We start from the raw sequence: 8,310 nt of genomic DNA, 5'->3' as shown, positions 1-8,310 counted from the left end.
TTTTGGAGTTCAACTTACCCTTGCTGATTCAGTTAAGAGCCTTGGGGTTATACTAGACCAAATGTTTTGTATTGATACAGAAGCAAGTTAATACAGCTGCAAAAGAAAAAAGGCTTTCTTCCAAATCAGTGTGGCCCACAAGATGACCCCTTACCTTGATGCACTGATCTGGTCACCTGGACCCATACCACAGTGACATCTAGCCTACAGAACTGTAATGCACTGTACATTAGTTCTCCCTCAAAATCAATTCAGTTGGTACAGAATGGCACAGAACAAGAGGAAGCATGCATGTTACTCCCACTCTACAGTCACTCCACTTACTGTTTATTAGTTACTGGGCTTAACTTAAATTATTGGTTATTACATACAAAGCTCTTCATGGCCTTGAACACTAATATTTGCAAGATTGCTACTCTAGAGGCTATGGTGAATTGGGGACATTTATTCATATATGGTGGCCATGTTCCAGTTACAGCTAGCTTTTGGAGATCAATATTTGCACAGATTACTAAAATAACTTGGAAATCTATAAATCCTACTATTAAAATAGCTTTACTCAATTTATTTATCAGTGAAGACACCCACTGTAAACCAAAAAAACTTATGAACTTTTTATTAGTGGCAGCTAGAATGCTTATTGCCAAAAGGATTTCCTTAGATAGGTGACGTGACAGATTAAGGAATAAAGCTGCACTTGACAGTTTAACAAATAAGATTAGATTAATTCGTGGGGGGGGGGGGAGCGACATGACTTTAAGATGATTTGAAATAGTTTTACAATTTATTTAATGGAATTTCAAGAGCATAGCTCATTAAATAATTTTCTTTAATAGTTGGAGGGCCTTACTTTAAAATTTTGAATAAGGGATTGAATAGAACCTCTGGGCTCCTGGCTTTTTAAAAGTCCTGTTACTGACTAGTTTGTGTTAAAGTGTAACTTACAAGACTACAGATTTCATTGCAGCCACAGGGAAAAACAATACTGTATGCTGCTACGCACGGCTGTTTCTTGTACAAATGGATGATCAACTAATTTAAACTCACTATAACCATTCTTATATTTTTAGAGCCTCCCTTGCAAATACTGCCTGTAAATGTAAATATTCTAATTAGTCTGAGCCACTGCATTACATTCTGGAGTGAATTTGCAGGAAGTAGGTTTTTTTAATCCGGACAGGAAAAAAAAGACCCCCATAAACAGTGGTATTAAAAGGCTTGGTTTGAGATATTATTATGCAAAAAAAAAAGTATTCAGTGGCGATCTTTCTCGAAAGCTGTAATTGACGATAACACAAGCTCTTCAGTCATGTAAAGCAACTTAACAGCTATAGGAACTGAGAGAGCTATCTCTTGGTTCCTACTATCAAACCTATTGATAAATTCTAATTCAGCAGTTGCCTGTTGGGAGGCTCTTCGGAGCTTCTTTGCCGAAGAATGCTGAGAAGGGTCTGCAAAAGAGTATTTAGGAAGACTGAAATGATAGTTTACTAGATGTTGGAAATTGCCACTCATTGTTACATGTATGCAGAAATATCACCTAAAGAAGTAGCCAGGAGCTAAAGAGTCTAACAATGTTCTTTGTAGATGTTACTCTGTATCACTGATTACAATCGTTATTAACTTTTGTATCCCTGATTATGCCTGTTATGATTTATCGTGCTTACCTGAATACTTTTTGAGTTTGCTTCAAAATGTCACAAACCAGGGTTTTGAATTAATTGCACATGTATCTGTATGTTAAAAAAATCTCTTCATGAATTTGAATCAAGAGTTTATGCTACAATTACTATTTACAAAAAGCCCATCTCCTAACCTTTAGCTTCCACCATGTAACATGAACCTATATTCAAATGCAGGTTGTTTGTTCAGTTCAGTATATTTATATCCCACCTTTCTGCTCTTCCATTTTATCCTCACAGCAGCCTTCTAAGGATAAAGTGATTGGCTGAGGTCACCTAATTATGCTTTATGGCAGAGTGATAGGATCTGACCCGATAGTCTCCCTGATCCTTGCCCAACATCCTAACCACTACATTACATGCTTATACATTCACGGGCTTTCTCATTTTCTGGTAACTGATACATAGATCTTGTGCAAAACTCAAAAGCAGCAAAATGTGTATAAATTATAATCTCACTTGTGTATTAGTTGCTCTACTACACCATCTGAGTTTAAGCCTTTGCACAACAAATGCAAAACACTTCATTGTGTGTCCCTGGCGCCTGCCGGGCGGAGGTCTGTAAACCACCAGGGATGAGCCATCAGGAATGGTATATTGCCGGGCACAAACCGACTTCCATAAAAGTGGGCTTTCAAAGCTGCCCCTTGCTGGGAGCGCCCGAGGTCATAAAGGACTCTGTAGAGAGATTGAATGGTGGCGTAGATCCAGGGTCCCTCCTCAAGGCCATCGGGCACCGGCCCAAATAAAGAGAGGCCATTCCTTCACACACCAATCAATCAGTTTCTCCCTTTTCCCCTTGTTCTGCATTTGAGAAGCTTCCAATTATGCAAAATACAGCAAGAGCTGAGTCATCAGACTGGGGCCCTTTCATCCTTAGCTTGCTAGGCCAAACCATGACGGAATCAGAGGAAAGGGGGGTTTTTCCACATTAGTTCTTATCAGCCTGTTAGCAGAGTAATCAGGTACCAATACTCAAACCCGCCTGTAAAAAAACAAACTAGCACGGGACCTCAGACGCCTGGGCTTTTATCCTAAAGGTACCTTAGTACCCCACAACACAAACAAGACGTAAGATTTTATTCAGACCAGACAGAAACAAAACAAACACAGATCTCTACTGCACCTGGCTTCTGTCAGTCCGAGAGGTGTTCTGCAGAAAAACTGGAGCCGCTGTCCCGGCGAAGAGAAAAAAAGGGAAGGGGAAAAAGGAATAGGAAAGCCGCGCAGCCCTCCTGAAATCAGCTGGCTGCTCGGATCAGTGTGCCAGCCGCAAAGACACTGCGTCAGGACCTGATGAGCCCTGAGCCAAAACAGGCAGAGGGGCGGCCCCCACTCAGGCCAGAAAGGGGCAGGAGCCAGAGGGCTGTATTTAACCGAAGTCACGCACCAATTTTGTTACAAGGTTCAGGATTAGAATTGGTTGTTATTATGAATATACAGAGCGCCCCCCCATCTAGAGTTTCCGTTACAGCCACCCAGGCCAAGGGCAGTGGAACTCTTCTCCCCGCCAGAGGGAAGAAAGAGAGGCAAAGGTTCCCACCACAGACAAAAAGTCTTACTCAGAATAAAAGCAGAGCTTATTTCCTAAGCCAGCACAGATCCCACCTGTAATGAGAGCTGCCCGTAACTGGTGGAAGGTCCAGGGTTTTAAAGGGTCTCTTTAGGGTACATCAAAGCAGAGTCACATACATTGTAAAAGATTTAGGGTTGGCAACAAATTATCCCATCGCCAAACATTTGCAGTTCCCAAGCAGTGCATCTCTAACCCAAGTGAATGTGGAGAACAGTTATCTATTACATCCTGGCTTTCTCCGGGCTATCACCGTTTATGGTGGCGTAATTTCTTTGTAACAACAGTAAGGTCATCAAGTTCCCTGAGAGGCCAGGTGTTGCAGGACGGGTGTTTAGATTATCTGAAATTCGCCATCACCGCGTTTCTTATGGCAATTCTGTAACAACAGTAGGTCATCAAGTTCCTGAGAGGCCAGGAAAGCGAGGGACGGGTAAGTTTAGACATTCGTGGTTGTTTTGCCATTCTTGCATAGCGGAAAGGGTTATCTTCCAATATCTAACAGTAAATTAGGCCCTATGGATGGGGGGGGGGCTCCCTGGTCTGGGTAATTCTATCAAGGAATGTAATTAGCCTCCAACCTAAGAGCAGTGGAGATCTATCTAAGCAATACTACTATATTGCTATCTTTATATTGTATTTCTTTAAAGCATAATTCCAGTTCTTCAGCTGTTTCAATTCATGTCCCCAGCAATCTCGCACTCAAAGGCACAGCAGGCAGGGCATGGGCTGGCAAAGGAGAGACAGCAGGATAACAGACAACAGTAAAAGCCAGCAGAAGGGAGAGAGTTGGTCACAGCTGAACCGGCTGCGAGGAGTGATGAGCTGCAGCCAGCCAAGAAAAGAACAGCATGGCCCTGGAGCCGCCGCCAGCAGGGACTGAGGAGGGTACTGGCAGGGGAAGGAGTGGTAGAGGGGCAAGAAGCTTAGAAGAGTCTGTTGCCCAGCTGTGGGGAACAGGCTGGAGAAACCCGGCTTCATTAATCGGTTGTAATATTCCATACTCCCACCCCACCCCTGTGAAGAATAACAGGGTGGGGCAAGGAAGCCAGAGAAGGGGAGAAACAATCAGAGGGCTCTCTACTGGGTGGCAACAGAGAGAGGGGGAGGGAGAGAGGTAAGGCAAGCCGTAGCTCTGACAAACAGCACCGACCCCAGGCCAGGGTAATGGGGAGGGTACGCCACAAACCTAACGCTAAGGCTCTGTGGGCAAGATCGTTCCTTGGCCCTCAGGCCAAGCTAATAACATCGCCTGGGGAGTCCAACCCCAGGTCAGGGAACGTGGGTTGGTACAGCCACCTGCGGGGCCGGGGCAATTAGGGGAAATGCCACAATTACATATATACAAATTAAGCAGAATGTTGCATATTCATTCATGGATTGAGTCCATTCATAAGTCCCTAGAGTACCCAATGGTAACAGTTTCATACAAGATGTCATGGGACTACTATCCCTTCATTGCCAAACAGGTAAGTCAGATGGAAAACAAGATGAAAGCAGACGAGATGTTGTAGAGACACAGTCCGCTCACCATAACCGCCACAATGAAAGGATAGTAGTCCCATGACGTCTTGTATGAAACTGCTTCATTGATAAATTTGTGGACTTATATAAGCTGAAGTACTATGTTTTAAAGGTGGGAAGGTGAAGTGGCATATCCTGGTCTTACCAGAATGTAGAATGAATGGACTCTATCCATGAATGAATATGCGACATTCTGCTTAATTTGTATATCTATATATATAAAAAGCTAACCGTGTATGTGTTGATGACAGGGTACCTCAGTAACCAAGGGCCAATTCTCCGGAAAATTCCCAGCCACCATAGTCAGTCATACAGAGTGTTTTCAGATGTTCACATACCTGAAATTTTGCCACCGGCCCAGGTAAAAAAACGCTTCTTTTTCCTGGCATGCCCCTGGTGAAGGACAGGGAGGGGCCTGTGTGTAACTGTCACCCTTAGAATGTTCATGCTGCTTAGCATGTTCACTCAGATGGCCAAAGATGAGCCATGGAAACAGCACATAGGCAGTAACTCGAGTGGAAGTGAAACACATACACACACATACACATGAGGGGAGGAGGAGGAGGAGGAGGAGGAGGAGGAGGAGGAGGAGAAGAGGAAGAGGAGGAGTAGGAGTTTGGATTTATATCCCCCCTTTCTCTCCTGTAGGAGACTCAAAGGGGCTGACAATCTCCTTGCCCTTCCCCCCTCACAACAAACACCCTGTGAGGTAGGTGGGACTGAGAGAGCTCTGAGAAGCTGTGACTAGCCCAAGGTCACACAGCTGGCGTGTGTGGGAGTGTACAGGCTACTCTGAATTCCCCAGATAAGCCTCCACAGCTCAGGCGGCAGAACGGAGAATCAAACCCAGTTCCTTCAGATTAGATACACGAGTCTTTAACCTCCACTGCCACTGAGGGAGGTGGCATCAGAGATGGGATCCAGCAGTTTCTCACGGGTTCCCCGAGCAGGTTACCACTATTAGTGTGTGTGCCGGTGAGGGGGTTACCACTGGCGATTTTGTCACGGATTTTGCTCAGTTACTCTCTCAGAAGTAGCGCCAAGAACTCAGAAGGCAAGCTCCAGCAGGAGGCACCAGCTGCTATGGCAGCCTGGGCGCTCGCGCGGCATCTCAAGCTTCCCACCCAAGGACCGCACAGGCTGCAGTCCCTTGCCACAGCCCCGCCCCAGTAATGCCCTGCCCCTGGAATGGCTCAGGCCACGCCTGCCGTGGCCCCCCGCCCCAGCTCCCACATTGCCGCCACGCCACAGTTTGAATCCCGCCACCATGGGAACCTGTTACTAAAATTTTTGGATCCCACCACTGGGTGGCATGCAAGGGGAAGAGGAGGGAGGAGGAAAGGGACAGGGGAGGCATGCAAGGGAAGAGATGAGAGGGAGACAGTGAGCTGTGGCATGCAAGGGAGGGGAGGCAGGGGGCCCTACATCTTTGATACATGACCCGCACCCACCCTAGCAGAGGGAAACGGGAGGGGGGGAGGGGGGAGGGGGGGCACGCAAGGGAAGAGAAGGGAGGGAGGGGAGAGAGAGAGGGGTGGCATGGGGAGTGGGAGGCAGGGGCCCAGCATCTGATATGACCCACCCACCCCAGCGGAGGGAAATGGCTGGCGGGGAGGGGAGGTGGCATGCAAGGGAAGAGAAGTGAGTGGGAGGGGAGACAGTGAGGGGTGGCAGTAAGGGAGGGGAGGGAGGGGGCCCAGCATCTTGATATGACTCCACCCACCCTAGCGGTGGAGGGAAAGGGAAGGGGAGGGAGGGGGAGTGGGGGGCATGCAAGGAAGAGAAGTGAGGGAGGGGAGACAGTGAGGGGTTGCATGCAAGGGGAGGGAGGCAGGGGGGCCCATCTGATATGACCCACCCACCCTAGCGGAGGGAAAGGGAAGGGAGGGAGGTGGCATGCAAAGGAAGAGAAGGGAGGAGGGAAGAGAGTGGAGGCTTAATTTGCAAGGACGGGAGGGAGGGGCTGTGGCACCCTCAGGATTCCCCGGAATACCGCAGTTACAGTTAAGAAAACCAGGCACGATACTCAGGAGTAAGCTCAGTACAGCAACTATGATATACTTTGAATGGCTGTGTCGCACCCGCCGAGGGTTTCCTCAGGAAGCTACACCCATTGCCACCAACCAAACTTACTCCCAGGTAAAGGATCATGACCAGCCAGCCTTAGATGTGTGGGAGGGGTGCCTTTCCATTCCCCAAGGAATGCGGCACACATATCACTGACACAGCATAGTATCAGGCTTCATGTTTGCATGAGCATGTACTGCTGGCCTCTGCAATTGATTTGCTGCTACTGTCCTTTCCATTTCACCACAATAAGTTATTATAACGCGGTCATTACTTAGTATGTAATATTATAGGTATTCTTAGAAATAATAATTCATATTAGTACACATTTTCCTTTGTCGTGTGGTGGCTAGTTTTTTAGGTGTAAATAACTCGCTGTTTTTGTCCTGTTTACTCCTCTAGTGCCTTTTGCTATGATAGTGAATACAAATAATAGAACAGTTTGTAACCAAGTGGATTAGTTGCTAGATCAAAATTTCTATCCCTTTTCATTTTGCATCTGTTCCCTTGGCCCAGTCTCCACACACACACAATCCTAGCCATTCATATTTCCTCTTCCTCTGGAACTGGGATTCAGGTAGTACAGCCGCATACCACTGAATCTGTGCAATTCCTGTCATTCAGTTAACTGTTTCAGTGTTAGTTTAGTACATTGATAAGCCAAGTTTCAAAAATGAAGTTAAGCCTCTAAAACTGTAAGATAACAAACACTTAAATTCACATAGCATTAACAGAAAATTTAGTTATGGTTCTTACACAATGAGTATAAGCCAGACAGCATGTTATGCATGTACCATAAACCTAAAAAGTCACATGACTTCTTAATGTCATGTCAGCCACCCCACACATAATAAACATAAGATATAACCACACATTAAATATTTAATTGCTAACTTTAGTTGATGATCTCCTGAATATAGACAAAGGTCATACCTCTTTATTGCTCTTATTGGACTTATCTGCAGCCTTTGATACAGTAGATGATACCATCCTGTTGAGACACTTGGAGGCAGAAGCAGATATCATGCAATGTGCTCTGAACTGGCACAAATGATTCCTCACTGACTGAACCTGAATAGTTGCTATTGGAAACCAGCTATGATCAGTTTGGGACCTAGCCTGTGGCATTCCATAAGGCACAATTCTATCCACTCTGCTTTTCAATCTCTATGGACAGTTCTTAGTTCAAAGTATTCCTTGCTTTGGAGTCTGTAGTCAACAGTAGAGGTCCTAACCACTGTCTGGTTGTGATGGTAAATTATTAAGACTGAATGAACTAAAACTAAACCCTGAAAAGACAGAGGTAATGTTTGGCTGAGATGGTGGAAACCTTGAAGGACATCGTGCTCTCCACTTTTGGAGTTCAACTTACCCTTGCTGATTCAGTTAAGAGCCTTGGGGTTATACTAGACCAAATGTTTTGTATTGATACAGAATCAAGTTAATACAGCTGCAAAAGAAAAA

Source organism: Sphaerodactylus townsendi, linkage group LG02 (assembly GCF_021028975.2).
Source record: "Sphaerodactylus townsendi isolate TG3544 linkage group LG02, MPM_Stown_v2.3, whole genome shotgun sequence".
Classification (NCBI taxonomy): Eukaryota; Metazoa; Chordata; class Lepidosauria; order Squamata; family Sphaerodactylidae; genus Sphaerodactylus; species Sphaerodactylus townsendi.
This window is presented reverse-complemented; position numbering follows the sequence as displayed.